The sequence below is a fragment of the Eriocheir sinensis genome, unplaced genomic scaffold (assembly GCF_024679095.1).
Source record: "Eriocheir sinensis breed Jianghai 21 unplaced genomic scaffold, ASM2467909v1 Scaffold1473, whole genome shotgun sequence".
In the NCBI taxonomy this organism is placed as follows: Eukaryota; Metazoa; Arthropoda; class Malacostraca; order Decapoda; family Varunidae; genus Eriocheir; species Eriocheir sinensis.
Genome location: NW_026110821.1, coordinates 18,781 through 38,069, shown reverse-complemented (window position 1 = coordinate 38,069; position 19,289 = coordinate 18,781). Strand labels below are relative to the sequence as shown.

The window sequence follows — 19,289 nt, the reverse complement described above, 5'->3', positions numbered from 1 at the left end:
TTCACTCACCCGCCGCCTCCACTCCCAGAGGTCTTCCCGAGCAAGCTCCCACGCAACTGCCCTATCCGTCGCAAGTCCTTCCAGGTAGGATCGGCGGGCAGGAAGTCTCCTTGGCCTCCTCTACTCAGGGTTGTCGCGTACAAAAACAACCCTGTGAGCAGGATCGACGTCTGGGAGGCGCGCCACGTGCCCATATAGCCGGAGCAGGCGTTCACGGACTAAGCTGGTAACAGGCCTCGATTCAGTTCCATGGAGCAGTCACTGGTTTTACATGAAGTCATTACGTCCATGTAGCTATCCAGTCTACTCTTAAAACAAGCTATCGTCCCTGCACTAACTATGTGATTGCTGAGTCTATTCCATTCCCCCACCACCCTATTACTAAACCAATGCTTGCCTATATCTCTCCTAAATCTATACTTTTCTAATTTAAATCCATTTCTACGAGTTCTATCCTGCTGGCTAATTCTCAGTACTTTACTTATATCGCCTTTGTTGTAACCCTTGACCCATTTGAATATTTCTATCAGATCTCCCCGCACTCTTCGTCTCTCTAGTGAATGTAAGTTTAGATGTTTCAGCCTATTTTGATATGGGAGGTTCCTCAGCCCCTGAATCATCTTGGTCATCCTCCTCTGAACTGATTCTAGCAAGTTGATGTCCATTCTGTAGTGTGGGCACCAAAACTGGACAGCATAATCTAAGTGTGGCCTAACTAACGCTAAATAGAGTCTGAGGACTACCTCTGCATTCCTGTTGGTTACCGTCCTGTTAATAAAGCCTAATACCCTGTTAGCCCTATTCCTCGCACTAATACATTGCTTCCTTAGTTTTAGGTCTGAGTTCACTAACACTCCCAAATCCCTTTCACACTCAGACCTGCCTATCGCTGTGGAGTCTAAACTATACCCGTGTAATGGGTTGCGTGTTCCTACACTAAGTACGCTACACTTGGTGAAGTTAAAATTCATCTGCCATTTCTCTGACCAAGCTGACAGTTTGTTGAGATCCTCCTGCAGTGCTCTAGCATCCTCCCATGCCCTAATAGTGCGTCCTATTTTGGTGTCATCTGCAAATTTACCTATGTCACTAGTTATCCCATTGTCTATGTCATTGATGTAGATAATGAATAGAAGCGGGCCTAAAACTGAACCTTGAGGAGCCCCACTGGTAACATTACCCCATTCGGATTTTTTACCGTTAATGGTAACCCTCTGTTTCCTGTCGCTAATCCACGCCTTAATCCAATCAAATACCTTCCCTCTTATCCCATGAGCCCTCACTTTATTTAACAGTCTCTGGTGAGGTACCGTATCGAAGGCCTTACTAAAATCAAGATAAACCACATCATAGCTCTCACCATTGTCAGCTGCCTCGTATACTCTATTGTAAAAGGATATAAGATTAGTGAGGCACGACTTTCCTTTAGTAAACCCATGTCTATATGGTCCCTAATACTATCAGCTATTATTGACTCAATCATTTTACCTATAACTGATGTCAAACTAATCGGCCTATAGTTCTCCATAGAAGATTTGTCTCCCTTCTTAAATATTGGAATAACGTGTGCCTGCCTCCATGAAACAGGCACCACCCCTGTGTCTAGTGACTTCCTAAATACTTTTGTTAACTGCCCGCTTATTTCAGTTTCGCATTCCTTTAATACCCTGGGGAAAAGTTCATCTGGCCCTGGCGCTTTAGTGACTTTAAGTCTATCTATCTGTCTAATCACGAGCTCCCTACTTATGTTGATGTCGGTTAATTATTCTACCTCTTCTCCCCTGTAGATCTGTTCTCCCTGAGGTATATCATCTAATCTTTCCTTGGTAAATACAGTTAAGAAATATCTATTTAACGCCTCGCTCATTTCCTCATCACTATCAATCAGTGATTCTCCTGAGGAGAGAGAGAGGGAGTATCCAGAACAGTCGTAAGGGAGAGTATTCAGAACAGGGAGAGGGAGTATTCAGAACAGTCGTTAGGGAAAGTATTCAAAACAGGGAGAGGGAGTACCCAGAACAGTCGTAAGGGAGAGTATTCAAAACAGGGAGAGGGAGTACCCAGAACAGTCGTAAGGGAGAGTATTCAAAACAGGGAGAGGGAGTATTCAGAACAGTCGTAAGGGAGAGTATTCAAAACAGGGAGAGGGGGTATTCAGAACAGTCGTAAGGGAGAGTATTCAAAACAGGGAGAGGGAGTATCCAGAACAGTCGTAAGGGAGAGTATTCAAAACAAGGAGGGGTATTCAGAACAGTCGTAAGGAGAGTATTCAAAACAGGGAGAGGGGTATCCAGAACAGTCGTAAGGAGAGTATTCAAAACAGGGAGAGGAGTATTCAGAACAGTCGTAAGGAGAGTATTCAAAACAGGAGAGGGGTATTCAGAACAGTCGTAAGGGAGAGTCTTCAAAACAGGGAGATGGAGGATCCAGAACCGGCGTAAGGGAGAGTATTCAAAACAAGTCGAGGGAGTATCCAGAACAGTCGTAAGGGAGAGTATTCAAAACAGGGAGAGGGAGTATCCAGAACAGTCGTAAGGGAGATAATTCAGAACAGGGAGAGGGAATATTCAGAATAGTCGTAAGGGAGAGAGAGGGACAGCATTCAGAGTAAGTCCACCAAAGTGTCAGAGTTGAGCCAAATTCAAAATATTCTTCCATATCAACATTGCCGCAAAAACTGAACATCGGCGCCCCCTGACCCGAAAAGACGCGAGTAAGTACATAGCGCTGTGCAAACGTGGGAGAGTTGCTGCCACAATAACAGTGCTGGGCCACGCTGGTGCTCTAATTAAGGCTAAGCATCGGGATGAATGAAGGAAAAACTCGGCGAGGAGCGGGTCGTAATTTGTCCTATCTGCTCGAACACCCCTTGGGTCGGTACTGTCAGACGCTTTCGGCTCAAAGAGTAACTATTTCCAAATGCCGAAAAAGAGATCAGTCAGGCTGGTACTCGAATCATCGCTAGGTATCGGGATGAATGAAGGAAAACAAAAAAAGCGGGTCGTAGCTTTTTTTTTTATTTAAACATGTATACATATATTTACAGAGATGGAAAACTTAAAGTTGTGAGTTGTCCTATCTACTCGAACACTCCTTGGGTTGGTACTGTTAGACGCACTTGGCTCTCACAGTAACGATTTCCAAATGCCGATAAGGAGATCAGTCAGGCTGGTGCTCTAATTATCGCAAAGTATCGGCATGAATGAAGGAAAAAACAAAGAAAGCGGGTCGTAACTTGTCCTGTCTACTCGAACACTCCTTGGGTCGGTACTGTTAGACGCATTCGGCTCTTACGTCAACACTTTCCAAATGCCGAAAAAGAAATCAGTCAGGCTGGTGCTCTAATTATCGCTAAGTATCGGCATGAATGAAGGAAAAAACAAAAGCGGGTCGTAACTTCTCCTATCTACCGGAACATTCCTTGGGTCGGTACTGTTTACACGCAAGACCCAGAGAGACACGCCAGTCCTCGTCGACAGACCGACTTGGTGGGCTAAATTTCGATCGCCGATAGAGTCGGTCTGTCGGCTCCCTGCTACGGGCCGCCTTTGGCAAAGGCCCGTGCTCCCTTGTGCAAGAGGGAGCAATCTCCCCCCCGCAAGACCCAGACGCTTTCGGCTCTCACATCAACTATATTCAAGAGCGACAAAGGAGATAAGTCGGGTTCTAATGAGTGTTTTTTTTAGGTTCATGGTACAAAGGAAGGTCGAACTACCAATAGGGTCTTAAAGCAACCCCTGGAGATTACCCACACTCTTATGAAAGCCTTGTCAGATATATGTTCTCAGGCACATCATCTATTTCCAAGGGACGAAAAGGTGATCAGTCGGGTTCTCATGAGTACTTTTTAGGTTCATGGTACAAAAGAAGGGTCGAACTACCATCAGGGTCATAAAACTACCCTTGGTAATTCCTCAAGACTCTATGAAGGCCATATAAAATGTGGGCGTGTAAGCTCCTAAATATTTGGGAATACGGCCTAGTTACATCAAATTGTCTCACGTCATCCTCCTCTCTTTCTTTTCGTCACTAGGCTCATAAAACTACCCATGAGAAAACTAGCACAACCCCTACGAAAGCCCTATCAAATGTGGATGTGTATTGTGTAAGCCCCGAAATGTTTGAGAATACGGGCCCTTGACCCCTTGGTGCTGCCCTGAGAGCTGGTGCCCCAGTTCAGCAGGGGAGCGTGAGGCAGCATGTGAGACGGTGACTGCCTGACTGGAGCCACCACCAAACCGAAGGGGCGGGGGGGGAGGAGGGGGGAGAGGGAGGGGGTGGCGAGGGAGCGGCCACATCTGCGCCCTGGGCCGAGAAGTGTAAACACTCCTGAGGCACCATGACTGGGAGAGGAGTCGCTATTCACAAGTTAAGAGGCACACCGCACGTCGTCAAGCCCCGCGACAAGCACAAGGGGCACGTGACGCAGCGCGGAGCAGGTGAACCATGCAGTAAACCCATAATTACAGGTGGAGATCAGAGAAGGAGGAAGCGCAGAGGGCGGGTCGGTGCGCAGGTCGTAGGACAGTTCCTAATAATTACCCTCACGGGGTGGACAGAATAAGGCCTAAAACTCCCCGCGGTCACTTTCCTCCTTGTGTCTGTTGCGCGCATAGGAAGGAGCGTAGAGAGCGAGGGGGTTAATCCCTTATCGGCCTAGGGATTACCCAGCAGGGGTGGATCAAATACAATTGTATTTGTATTTGAATTGTATTTAAATACAATTTTATTGTATTTGTATTTGTATTTGTATTTTGACATCTAGAGAAAAAAGTATTTTGTATTTGTATTTGTGTTTTGGCACCCAGAAAAAAAGTATATTGTATTTGTATTTATATTTTGGCATCCAGAAAAAAAGTATTTTGTATTTGTATTTATATTTTGGCACCCAGAAAAAAAGTATTTTGTATTTGTATTTATATTTTGGCACCCAGAAAAAAAGTATTTTGTATTTGTATTTATATTTAGTCACAAATAAAAAATTTATTTTGTATTTGTATTTATATTTTGGCACCCAGAAAAAAGTATTTTGTATTTGTATTTATATTTTGGCACCCAGAAAAAAAGTATTTTGTATTTGTATTTATATTTTGGCACCCAGAAAAAAAGTATTTTGTATTTGTATTTATATTTTGGCACCCAGAAAAAAAGTATTTTGTATTTGTATTTATATTTCGAGTCAAAACCATTTGAGGAGGATAAATACTGTTAAGGAGATAGAAAAAGAGGTAATGTTAAGCCGCGTTAAGGCGGAGGAGGAAACAGATTAAGGTTGAAGGCGAAGGAGGAAAGGATTAACGTCAGATCACGGGGAAAGCGGTTAAGGTGCGTCCACACCAAGAATCTTTGTATGACAACAATGAATCCCAGACGTTTTCCAAGTGTTTCGGTAAACCACTGGCATACATTTGAATACCCTCGGGAAATAATGTGTCCTGTCCACACCTCAGGGTTGTTTTCAGGATGTCTTTGTGTGCGGAGATTGCTACAATGGCCTCTGTGTTTTACTTATTATTGCACTCACTGGAGAGCAAAAAGAAGACAAGAAAACGCGTATGGGTGCGGTCGTTTATAGAAAGTTGAGCATTACAGAATGACTTACTTTTGGCGGAGCCGAGAGTTAATGGAGCAGGGTTTAATTAATCAATAATTTTCTTGGAAGGTCAACCACTGATTTTGAAGAACTATTACGAACAGTGGCTCCCAAAATACCACGAATCGACACCAGGCACAGAAAAGCCATTCCAGCTTCCATCAGCCTGCAGCCAAAATCTGACAGGCAGAGATCCTTTTACGAGCCTCATTAACACCTTCGAAATGTCAAAGCTGAGTTTCCATACAAACTTTCCCGGTGTGGGCGGTCCTGAGAAACAGTTAGGAAGTTTCTCATGTTTTCCATCCAGGATGGAAAACATGAGAAACCTTTCCGCGCTCGCTCGCTCGCGCGAAGAGGTCATGGTTGTTGGCGCTCCTCAGAGCAGCCCGGGTCAGGTGTTGACCTCTCTCACACCTTCACCCACACCCACTTTCTTCATCATTGCTCTCATCTCGTCATTAGTGTTTAGTGCGATGTGTTCTACTGTGAGATACAACACTACTTATCTATACCGCCTACGACGTGCCTCCGCCTACCCCCCAGCGAACGTTATCCGGAAGCTAAAGGAACTACATATTTTTAAAAACCGCAGTGCCAGGAAAAGTTCACGAGTGACACATAACATACCAGTGATCACCACCACCAGGAGAAATACTAAACCCAAGCATGCAAGGACTACAAACTCATCGAAGTGCCGCGCCAGTGGTACAACCTGCCAACCCTGCTACTCTCCAACGTTACCTCCCTCAACAACAAGCTAGACGAAGTCATCACCACCATCAAATCCACCAGCGCTGACGTTGTGGCCATCACAGAGGCGTGGCAGATAGTACCCGAGCTCTTTAACATCACTGATTTCCAGCTCTTCCATCGTCTGAGAAGAGGTACACGAGGCGGTGGGTTAGCGCTCTATTGCCACACCCACCTCAACCCCTGCCTACTCCCCGTTGAGACACCTGAGGTGTGGAAACCCTCTGGTCAGGCTCTCACCCCCTCCACCCCTGACTCGCTCCCTCGGTACTAATCTGTCTGGTCTACTACCCTCCCGCGCCGCCTCCGCCACCTTGCTGATCAACCACATCATCGAAGAAATGGACCAGCAGCGCTCTCTTCCCCTCTGCAAAAGTAGTTGTTTGCGGTGACTTCAATCAACTCCACACCAGTGATATTGAGGACCAGCTACATCTCACACAAGTAGTAAATTTCCCCACACACGGCACAAACACACTGGATTTAATCCTCACTGACCTCACTTCCCACTACCTTCCCCCTAAGCCCCTCCCTCCCATGGGACGCAGCACACACCTGTCAGTTCTTTGGACACCTGCACCTACCACATCCAACAAAACCCCGCCAGCCACCAAGACCTACCGGCCTGTTACGGACTCAGCCATCCGCGCGTTCGGCCAATGGATAACACGCCACCGCTGGGTTGAAGTCCTTACAGTGGATGACGTACACCAAAAATGGAGCAACTACACCAGCACAATTACCGCAGCTTACCACCACTTCTTCCCGCTAAAATCAAGACGAGTGCACCCTTCAGACACCCCGTGGATCACCCAGAATAAAACGTCTCATTGAACAGAGAAATGACGCCTTCCACACCAACCCTACACTCTACAAGCCCTCCGCAACAAAGTTATCCGGGAAATCAAACGAGCCAAGGCTACATACTACCCCCAAAGATCCACAGCCTTAAGCAAGCTAACATTGGGAAATGGTTTCAAAAATTAAGGCCTTGTGTGGCCTCAACAACAGCGCCCCTCCATCCCGGGCGTATCTCACCTCCGCCACCTGAAGCAGCCGAGGCCATCAATCTCCACTTCTCGGCCATCTGTCAGTCCCTCCCAGCCTGGACCTGACCTCACTCCCAGCTTACCTGCCCGCTCCATCACCACTCCCCACAGTTGAGGCCTATGGGGTCGCCAGGTCACTAAGACAACTTAAAACAAAGCGGTCCACCACGCCCACTGATCTCCCCATCAAACTGTACCAGGAGTTTGCCCCCGCGCTGGCCACCCCCCTCGCCTCTATTTTTAACGCTTCCTTCCGTCAAAGTCAGTGTCCTGCTGACTGGAAAACAGCATATGTCACTCCGATACACAAGACCACCACCCTCAATCACCAGTGACTTGAGGCCTATTTCTATCACCCCATTCCCAGCCTCCTGTGTGAAGCCTTCATTTTCAAGTGGACTTACACTCATCTTGCTCCCCTCATAGACCCACAACAGTACGGCAATATCAAGTCAACCTCCACCACACACTGCCTAATTAATCTCCTGGACTTTGCCTACAGAAATCTTGAAAAACGCAAAACATCAGTTTCTCTCGCTTTTATTGATTTCCGAAAGGCTTTTGACCTAGTTCACCACACCACAGTCATCAACAAAGCAATAAACCTAGGGCTTCACCCTAACCTGGTCTCCTGGCTGGCTGATTTCCTGCACCAGCGTAAACAGGTGGTGAGATTTCAGGGAGTGGCCTCCCCTCTACACCTTACTTGCGGGGTACCTCAGGGGTCCAAAATGGGCCCTTTGTGCTTCCTTATCCTAATTAATGACGCCCTGACCCACACACCCCACCGCTGGAAGTACGTGGACGACACCACAGTGGGAGTAACAGTTGACAACAGCAACCCAGATTATTCCCACCTCCAGGAAACACTACACAACCTACACACATGGACAACACAAAACATGGTCACCATCAACGACACCAAAACTACATACACTCCTACACATCAACACCTCCTCTGCCCCTGTTGCCCCCCCTGTGGTGTCCATCAACGACACTCCCCTCCGGGTAGTTACATCAGCAAAACTACTTGGAGTCACCCTGGACAACAAACTCACATGGAAGGAGCACGTCTCCCAGCTCACCAGATCTGCCACCTATAAACTGTACCTGCTGAGGAGACTCAAAACGCTGGGGGCCCCTGAGTGTGCGCTGGCGAGCGTGTACTCCTCGTTCATCCTCCCCAAACTGACATACGCGTCCCCAGCGTGGTCTTCCTCCATCAACATCACGCAGCGCCGCCAACTTGAACGCGTCCAGAAGCGAGCCTGCAATTATCGTGATTATTATTATTATCTTTACTATGATTATTGCTATTATTGTTATTTCTATTTTCCTTTTTATTTTCGATCATACTACTTTGTTCATTTGTCTCATTCATTTCATTTCATCTTCCATTGATGTATATTTTCAGCTCTAGGGCTGCCTGGTACTTCATGAAATAAACCGTTTATTATTATTATTATTATTATTATTATTATATGCGGGTGTGGGTGTCGGTGGGTGTCTGTGGGTGCATATGTATATGTATATATGTGTGTGTGTGTGTGTAAATATATATATATATATATATATATATATATATATATATATATATATATATATATATATATATATATATATATATATATATATATATATATATATATATATATATATATATATATATATATATATATATATATATATATATATATATATATATATATATATATATATATATATATATATATATATATATAGATAGATAGATAGATAGATAGATAGATAGATAGATGAGATAGTTTCACACACACACACACACACACACACACACACACACACACACACACACACACACACACACACACACACACTTAGCTAGATATTGAAGTATGTGAATGAATGATAATTATAATCCCAATCCCTTTTCCCCGTGAGTGAGGTGTGGGATATGTCTTTATCCCCGCACCCCTGAGGGAGGTCACTCCCAGCGGTCAGGGTGTGCCCTCTCTCTCTCTCTCTCTCTCTCTCTCTCTCTCTCTCTCTCTCTCTCTCTCTCTCTCTCTCTCTCTCTCTCTCTCTCTCTCTCTCTCTCTCTCTCTCTCTCTCTCTCTCTCTCTCTCATCCATAAATATATAAATGAAATTTGACTGGAATATAAAAATAGTTTATACTTTACTATCAAGACTTGAAAATCACACACACACACACACACACACACACACACACACACACACACACACACACACACACACACACACACACACACACAGATATACGCTAAAGTGCACTTGCTCATGTCGGGAGGGTACCTGCTGGCGCTTACGAGTCCAACACTTGATCAGTCCGTGGTGAATTACACACACATATTCTAACAATGTTTCTCAATTCTTTCCTGAATGTATCCAAGTTGATTCTCAACTGCTTCCCGAAAAGCCTGGGAAACGTCTGGGATACATTGTTGACATACAAAGATTCCTGGTGTGGACGCGCCTTAAGGAGAAGATTAAGGTTGAAGGCGGAGGAGGAAAAAAATTAAAGGTGGGGAGTAAGGGAAATTAACCTCAGGTCACATGGAGGAGGAGTAGGAGAGGATTTAGGGTGTTACTGAGGATGGGTGGCTCGGAAGAAGGATCCACCCGCAGAAATGTGTGACGTCACGGAAATGGGAGGCGTAGGGGATGAGATGTAGGCGACGAGAGAGACAGTAAACCGATCTACTGCTTTAACTTGGCATATGCACTACAGTCATCTATCAAAAAGAGGTTGCATCCATTTCTTGAGCGGACTGATGTCATTGCCGCAGCTGTCATGGGCCCCAGGTTTAAGCTGGCATGGATGCCATGTAAGAAAATGCAAAAGGAAAAGGTTTCCAAGATTGTGGACCTAATTATTTCCGAGTCAACTCAGTCGACCTTGAAGAAGAAAACATTTCAAGAGAGTGAGCCTTTCGTCTTTTCGGCTGGCATGAGTGCAACACGACCTCGTCGTTTTGCCTACATGCCTCCAGCTGGGCAAATGATGGCAAGTGCATCAACAAATGACACTACAGTGGTGAAGGCAGAACTTGAAACGTACCTAGAAGAAGGTGTTTTGCCTTTTGATGTCAATCCACTGAGGTACTGGCGTGATGCAAAAAGCTTCAAAAATTTGAAGCACTTTGCCAAGAATATTCTAGGGTGCTGTGCAACAACATGGACGCTCCGGGAAGCATGTCACATCCACGAACATAAAAAAAAAGTCCCCGCAGAGAAACCCATTAGAGCCCAAATTTTTTTTCAATGAAATTTTGATTTTTTCCAATAGTTTTTATTGCAAGGAAAACATAATTGCATATAAAATTGAAAAATCACTATTCATAGTCAATATATACACTTTTAAATTCAAGTCCTTATTTTAGGACCATGGGCACCAGAAAAAGTTGAAAATTGGCAACCTTGAAGCTAAGACTTATATGAAAGTAAATAATTTCCATCCAAATTTCTGTATTCCTTAATTAACCTAAATTATACATGGCTATAATATAGAATATGCATATTATGTATAATTATACATAAGGTTGTTATGCACCATTTTCACTGTAGGTATGCCATTCATATTCACAGTCTCCCATGTGAAGTCCCACATTGCACTTTACACACTGCTTGCTTACTTTCCTCTTACACTGTGCACATTTCCTTTGTTTTCCTCCCTCTGTTCTTTCAAGTCGGTGTCCTGTACCATCAAATCTTATATCAGGAAGCACTTTTACAGTCATCTTCTTCACGCGCCCTGGTTGCTTAGGGTTGGAAGGAGAGGTCTTGTAGATAATACCTAGCAATGGGCTTGAAGTCCAAGAGAGATGTTTGAGTTCCTGAGCTGATTGTGCTGATTCTCCACGCATTCACAACAGCAGGGTCAACCAAGATAGTGTATAGGTTGAAGGACCATTCTTCCCTCTCACACCAATCCGGTATTTCTGAGTCAGCCAGTCAAGGTGATCAACTCCTCCCATGTATTTGTTATACATGGCAATGAGGTGAGGCTGGGGGACATTGATATGTTTCCTCTCTTTGTTGCTCCACCGTTTAGCAGACAACTGGGGTAAAGGACTGGTGATTACTGCCAATGGTAACTAAGCTATTGTCATGCCACTTTAGAAAGAAAATTCCATTTCTTGGTCAAACTTGAGTCATAAACTCCACGTGATTTTTGTTTCATGTCTTTGTCACTTTCCAGTGAACACCTTGCAGTTCAATTGGCACGAGTTGTTCCAGTGACTCGAATTCCGAGATCTTTCATGTGCGCAAGCAACTTGTGACTGGTGAAGAAATTATCCAAGTAAATTTCATGGTCAGTTGTATTATCCAAGTGTTGTGTCATTGCCAGGACTACTTTTCCCCCAAGGGTGTCTTTGAACATGCTTCCAGTTTCTTTCTTCTCTTTCCCTTGGTAGAGATCCATTTGATAGCAGTATCCTGTTCTTCCACAACACATAATCCACTGCTTGAATCCAAAGCGGATTGGCTTTCCTCTCATGAACTGTTTCAGGCCATTCTTTCCATAATACCTCACAATCTGTTCATCAATTGACAGTTCTCTGGAAAATATACCAAATGATTTGAACTTCTCATTCAGATAATCATATATTGGTCTTAGTTTGAAAGCTTTGTCGTCCTTGTTTTGGGAGGCCTTTTCATTATCAACAAAATGTAGATATTTCTTGATTTCTGTGTACCTGTTCCTCGGCATGGCATTCCTTATGATAGTTGTGTCCAGATCTTCATCACAACTCCAATACTGACGCTCACTTGGTAGCCTATGGTATCCAGTAAATAGCAATATGCCTAAAACACCCGTAAGCAGTCAGGGTGATGATATATTCATGCACATTATTTTGAGAAGCATATAACTTTGACTGAGTGGCAATCATTTCCAAAAGTTCTTCAGTAAAGAATTGTTCAAACAATTCTACATTACTTTTCCCTCTAAGTTTCTCTTTCATTTCTTCTCTTTTATGTTCTGCTCCATTGGTGGCATTTTCTATATTGTAGGTCGGATTTTCTTTCCTCCATACAACCCTTTCTGTTTGTGAGACCTTAGTCTTCTTCTTAGGCAGTGAGTCTTCCACATCATCTCCTTCAGGGTACTGATGTAGTTCCACATTACCACTCACCTCTGGTGGTAACAACGAGGGATCTCTACAATCATCATCTATGACTTCATCATCTAAATCTTCTTCATCTGTAAGCCCATCAACGTCTGGAGGCACCTGAGTAATCTCAATGCTTTCCACTTCATCTGGTACTGGCTGTTCCTCAATATGTTGTATTGCTCCTCTGAGTGAGTAAAAGGATTTCACACAAAACCCTGGTGAACGGTCCATGACCTGCAAGGAAAAAACAAAAAAAAAGGTTATAAATAGATATAGAACAGTTGTCATACATATAAAAAACACTTTCTCTCTAATGGCGTTATCATAGAAAATGGATTTTTTTGGCCATACTATGCCCATGGTCCTTTTTTAAGGACCAATGTATCTAGTCGTCTAGCTAAACAATGAATATGAACTAGATGATTTCTATACTATACTAGGAAACTAGATAGATGCATGTATAAGATGTATGAGTTTCAGAAAAATCAAGCACCTATTACTGTGTGAAAATGAACTTCAAACTTGAGCAAAGCAATTATGCTACTTACCGCCAAGATGTTGTCCTTTTTGTTTATATTCCAAGAAAAGGGATTGCAAGTATAAATTATTTACATGCCTGTAAGGGAGAGGATAAGTAATTTTATCAGTACGAAAAAATAAAATGATTAGGGGATAAGGTTTATTTTCATAATAGGTAAAAATGTTGCTGGTCCTAAAAAAAGGACCATGGGCGCTAATGGGTTAAACAGCTGTCGTGATGATAACAGAAAAAGAGCAAAGGGCGGGAGGCGAGGGGGATGAAAGGGAGGGGAGGGAGAATGGAAAGGAAAGGGGGCTGATGAAGAAGTTTGAAATAAATATATGTATAGAGAGCAAGGATGAAAGAAAGGGAGAAATAGAATGAAATAAAGAAGAGAAAAATAGAGGAACAGACGACTAAAGAAAAGTGGCAGCCCAATACAAAGGTTAGGAAACTTTAGTGGGCCGTCCTCGTGAGTCAACACGCTCACTGGTGTTCTCCCTCAGCAGGTGTGTGAATGCAATGTACCTGAAAGACGTTAATTGGTGAACCAATTCTTACTATGTAAAATCAATCAATCAGTCAATCAGAGAAAGAAAATATAATTAAAAAGAAAAATTGGAAGTAAGAAAGAAAAGGGAAAAGGATGGTGCGCCGGAAGCCGCGGCGAGGATTCCTTATGATGCTTGTGCGCGTCCCCGAGGCCCGTCGGTCCTTCATCCAAGAACCGATAAACGCGGTGACCGGCGCCTTCACGGCATTTATGATTAATTTTATAATCCAATCTGGTAGTTTTAAGAAGCGAGTTCTTGCATCCGCCCTATTCGAATCGGCGGGGCGGTGGAGCGCCAGCGAGCCCAAGGTCTCCCAGGCGAGCATGGCAGGACTGGAGGGCTCCCGGCAGGGCGCATCGGCGACGGAGGTGCCGGAGATCTTTCGGCTACAACGCCGGGGAGGTGGGGCTCGTTAGCCGTGGTAGGCGATCTGCCTAGGAGAGCAAACTCCGAACAACAAACCCGGGCAGGTGAGGTTCGTTAGCCGTGGTAGGCAATTCACCTAGGAGAGCAAACTCCGAACAACAAACCAGGGCAGGTGAGGTTCGTTAGCCGTGGTAGGCAATTCACCTAGGAGAGCAAACTCCGAACAATAAACCCGGGCAGGTTGGGCTCGTGAGCCGTCATAGGTAATACACCTAGGAGAGCAAACTCCGAACAATAAACCCGGGCAGGTTGGGCTCGTGAGCCGTCATAGGTAATACACCTAGGAGAGCAAACTCCGAACAAGAAACCCGGGCAGGTGGAGCTCGTTAGCGAAAGCAGTTCATCTAGGAGAGCAAACTCCGATTATAAAACCGGGCAGGTGAAGGTCGTTAGCGTGAGCAGTTCACCTAGGAGAGCAAACTCCGATTACAATCCCGGGCAGGTGGAGGTCGTTAGCGAAAGCAATTCATCTAGGAGAGCAAACTCCGATTACAAACCCGGGCAGGTGGAGGTCGTTAGCGAAAGCAGTTCACCTAGGAGAGCAAACTCCGATTACAAACCCGGGCAGGTGAGGTTCGTTAGCCGTGGTAGGCAATTCACCTAGGAGAGCAAACTCCGAACAATAAACCCGGGCAGGTTGGGCTCGTGAGCCGTCATAGGTAATACACCTAGGAGAGCAAACTCCGAACAATAAACCCGGGCAGGTTGGGCTCGTGAGCCGTCATAGGCAATTCACCTAGGAGAGCAAACTCCGAACAATAAACCCGGGCAGGTTGGGCTCGTGAGCCGTCATAGGCAATTCACCTCGGAGAGCAAACTCCGAACAATAAACCCGGGCAGGTGGAGCTCGTCAGCCGTGGTAGGCAGTCTGCCTAGGAGAGCAAACTCCGAACAATAAACCCGGGCAGGTGGAGCTCGTCAGCCGTGGTAGGCAGTCTGCCTGGGCGAGCAAACTCGAACAATAAACCGGGCTTGTGGTGCTCGTTAGATGTCGTAGACAATCCACGTGATGAACACCAATGTAAAAAGGAAAATAAAGAGGAACACCAGAATAAGGAAAATATATTATCAACACATCATTAAAATAAAATAAAAAACACAGATAATCCACCTTCAGGCCCTAACATATACAAAATTATGGTTGAGTCTTTTCTGGGGAGAAAGAGGCTCATCCAGACCAAAGAACATCAAAAAGGGATGATATAGAAAGGAACACCAAAAAAATGGGAAAAAGATAAAAAAAAACATCACAAAAGAAAAGTAACAACAATAACAGAACAACGTCAAGAAAAGTAACATAAAAAGAAACATCATCCACCATTCGGCCCCAAACTAACATCACCAAAATTAAGGGTGGGTCTTTCTGGGGAGAAAGAGGCTCACCCAGACCAAAGAACATCAAAGAGGGATGATATAGAAAAGAACACCAAAAATTGGGAAAAAGAGCAAAAAACATCGCAAAAGAAAAGTAACAGCAATAACAGAACAACATCAAGAAAAGTAACATACAAAGAAACATCATCCACCATTCGGACCCCATTTTAAACTAACATCACCAACATTATGGGTGGGTCTCTTCTGGGAGGAAAGCGGCTCACCCAGCCCAACGAAGAACATCAACAAGAGGATGATATGAAATAAAAGAACATAAAAAACACGAAGAAAAGAAATAAGAAGAACAGAAAAAAACATCGGAAAAGAAAAACAAGAAGAAAAACACATCAAGAGAAGAAAAATATAAGAAACATCATCCACCTTTCGGCCCCTAACTAACATCACCAAAATCATGGGTGGGTCTCTTCTGGGAGGAAAGCGGCTCACCCAGACCAACGAACATCAACAAGAGGATGATATGAAATAAAAGAACATCAAAAAAGAAAAACAACAGCAAGAAAACAAAGAAAAAGATAAAGAAAAGGAAAAAGAAACAAAAAGAAAAAGAAAAACACCAAAATAAAATAAAACAAAAACAAAAAAATTATCCAAATAAATAAATAAATAAACAAATACAGAATACAGTAAAATTAATGAACTAACTAACTAATTCAAACTGTCTAACTATTAAACTACCTATCTAACTAAGAGTATTATACAAGAGTACTATTGGACTACCTATTAACTAACTAACTATCAAATCATCTAACGATCGAACATGTATATGTCTGACTCCTTATCTATTTATCTGCATGGCTATCTATCATTATGTTTATCTATCCATTTTTTTTTTTTAGGAAGTAGCTCAAGGGCAAAAGTAGATGAATAAGTAAAAAATCCGCATAAATAAAAATAAGTTCTATCTCTATATCTTTTATTTGTTTATTTGTTTATCTTATTTGTTCATCTTATTTATTTGTTTACTTATCTAGTCCGTAATCTGTGTTGTTCAGTTCTACATTCTCGTTTCACTGAAACAATTTTTTTTTAATTGTGTAGTACTTAGTTCAGTTCGACCTTGAGCTGGAAGGGAAGGACGGAGGCAGGGAGCAAGAAGAGGAAGGGAGGAGGGGGGAGGTAGGACAGAGTAATAAGAAGAATTTGGATTATATCGGTTTGCCCCCCACCTTCTGCAGCCAAAAAATAAAACGAAGAAAAGCGCCAAGTAAAAAATAAAACAATAAATGTTATATAACAATGATAAATAGTTTGCTAAAAAAAAGAAATCGATGAGGTAAGGACTTGGCAGTTTTTTTTTTCAACACAGAAGACAGAAAGCTCAAGGGCCAAAATAAGAGGATACAGAAAAAAGATCGCTACGTCGCTGCTCCCCAGTCTTTATCCTTGATTATATATATATATATATATATATATATATATATATATATATATATATATATATATATATATATATATATATATATATATATATATATATATATATATATATATATATATATATATATATATATATATATATATATATATATATATATATATATATATATATATATATATATATATATATATATATATATATATATATATATATATATATATATATATATATATATATATATATATATATATATATATATATATATATATATATATATATATATATATATATATATATATATATATATATATATATCTATATATATCATTGAAACTAGGGATTTCGTGAAATCCCTAAAACTTTCAGGGAATTCGTGAAATTACTGTTTCACTTAGGGACTTCATGAAATTACTAAAATATCTAGGGATTTCATGTATTTACTGAAATCATACTACAGTTACTTCATGAAATCTCTGATGATAGTAAATACTTCATGAAATTACTAAAATATCTAGGGATTTCATGTATTTACTGAAATCATACTACAGTTATTTCATGAAATCCCTGATGATAGTAAATACATAGAACAACAGAAGATTTGTTAACATGTGTTAATATGTGTTAATATGTGTTATGCCACACTTGCAGTCAATCTTTGGGTTAAGGCAGACACAACCACTTAAAGTTAACACTGGCCTTTAATAGTAAGTTGTAACCCTTCACCACACAATAGCACACGCACACCTGTTCACTAGGCAGCGCGTCATTATTTACACTGACAGGTCTAGAAGCAAGTTTTCGAACCACTGAAGTTCCGATTCTAGAAGCAAGTTTTCGAACCACTGAAGTTCCGATTCTAGAAGCAAGTTTTCGAACCACTGAAGTTCCGACCATTCCCTCTCTAAGTTGAGAGTGGTTTGAAAGATCAACTGGTTCGAGCACCCTGTACAGTTATTCACCACCACCTGCTCAAGGACTATCAGCCATGGCTGTACATTTTGTTTACTCATGACGATGCGTTGAGGTGACGAGGGTTTACAGTGAAACCAGTAAATACATGAAATTCCTAAATATTTTAGTAATTTCATGAGGTCCCTAAGTGAAACAGTAATTTCACGAATTCTCTGAAAGTTCTAGGGATTTCACGAAATCCCTAGTTTCACAATCTTACTGTAACATATGTTTATATATATATATATATATATATATATATATACATATATATACATATATATATATATATATATATATATATATATATATATATATATATATATATATATATATAGATATATATTATATTTGTCTTGGATGTGGCAGAGTAAGATACTGTGTATAACTACTGAGATTTTTACTCTCCCGGGTATACCCAGTCACGGTGCGCACTAATGATGATAACAGTATAGCAGCAAGTAGTACGCAGTAGCTAACGAGGCGGCACCTTTAGCACTTCAGTTTCCGTCACAACCTTACGGCACATTTCTTAAACTTCCTCGAGCGTTTAAAACTCATTCTCCGTTCTCTATTGTTACGTACTTTAGAGAGAGAGAGAGAGAGAGAGAGAGAGAGAGAGAGAGAGAGAGAGAGAGAATAGCAGGGGTGAGGAAAAAAGAGTGGGAATACGCGTCTCCGTCCTGATGGAGTGTGTGTGTGTGTGTGTGTGTGTGTGTGTGTGTGTGTGTGTCCTTGAAAAAAACCTGAACCTTTTTTTATCAGTCAAGTTCAGCCTTAACATAAAGGCGGCCATTTCGATGACTACGCAGAAGACGTTGAAGAAAATAAAACTAAAAAATGAACCAAAACAGAGAATAACTGACGACCAGTTTCATTGATCACTTGACTCGGGTCTCCAAGCACTGCAAGTCCTTGGAGAGAGAGAGAGAGAGAGAGAGAGAGAGAGAGAGAGAGAGAGAGAGAGAGAGAGAGAGAGAGAGAGAGAGAGAGAGAGAGAGAGAGAGAGAGAGAGAGAGAGAGTATATGTGTGTTAACCATTGCACTTAGCCATGACACCAAAGGAAGAAAACTGAAGGTAAAGTTAAAGGCGGGTGCATACGCTATTCTTCTTACGCTATCTTCTCACGTAGTTGACTGCTCTTTCGGCCACCTCTTCGGATTCTTTACAGGAGAAGCGAGTAGCGGACTTTTTTTTATTGTTGTTTCCTTTTTGTGTGCCCTTGTGCTGTCTCCTTCGCTGTAAAAAAAAAAAAAATAGCTGTGTGTGGCTGCGGTAGGTACTCATCTCCGCACCGTTGAATCTTTGAGCTTGTGGAAGGCAAGAACCTGTTAGTTACCGGCACCATCTGAGAGGGTGTTTAGTAAGGCCGGAAATTTTTACACTCCTAAGCGAGCAAAACTTGGCCCGAAAACCTTCCGGGCATTAATGACGACAAAATGCAATTATGATGTGAAGTGTAAACTTGTGAAAAAAGTATCTTTATATTTTTTGTATAATTTCAGGAGTATTTTTATTTGCATCTTTGAAATCTGGAATAGGAGTATTTTTAT

General features: G+C 42.4%; 1 long non-coding RNA gene across 2 annotated transcripts; it reads left to right on the top strand.

The window, feature by feature from the left end:
* The first annotated feature begins 14,117 nt into the window (after positions 1-14,117).
* Positions 14,118-14,953, top strand: LOC126990177 (uncharacterized). 2 transcript variants are annotated; one of them, XR_007744101.1, is made up of 3 exons: positions 14,118-14,259; positions 14,328-14,783; positions 14,852-14,953. It is a non-coding gene; the product is annotated as an uncharacterized LOC126990177 (long non-coding RNA). The 2 variants fall into 2 exon arrangements; XR_007744102.1 differs by having other exon boundaries at positions 14,328-14,715; positions 14,852-14,946.
* The last annotated feature ends 4,336 nt before the right edge of the window (positions 14,954-19,289 follow it).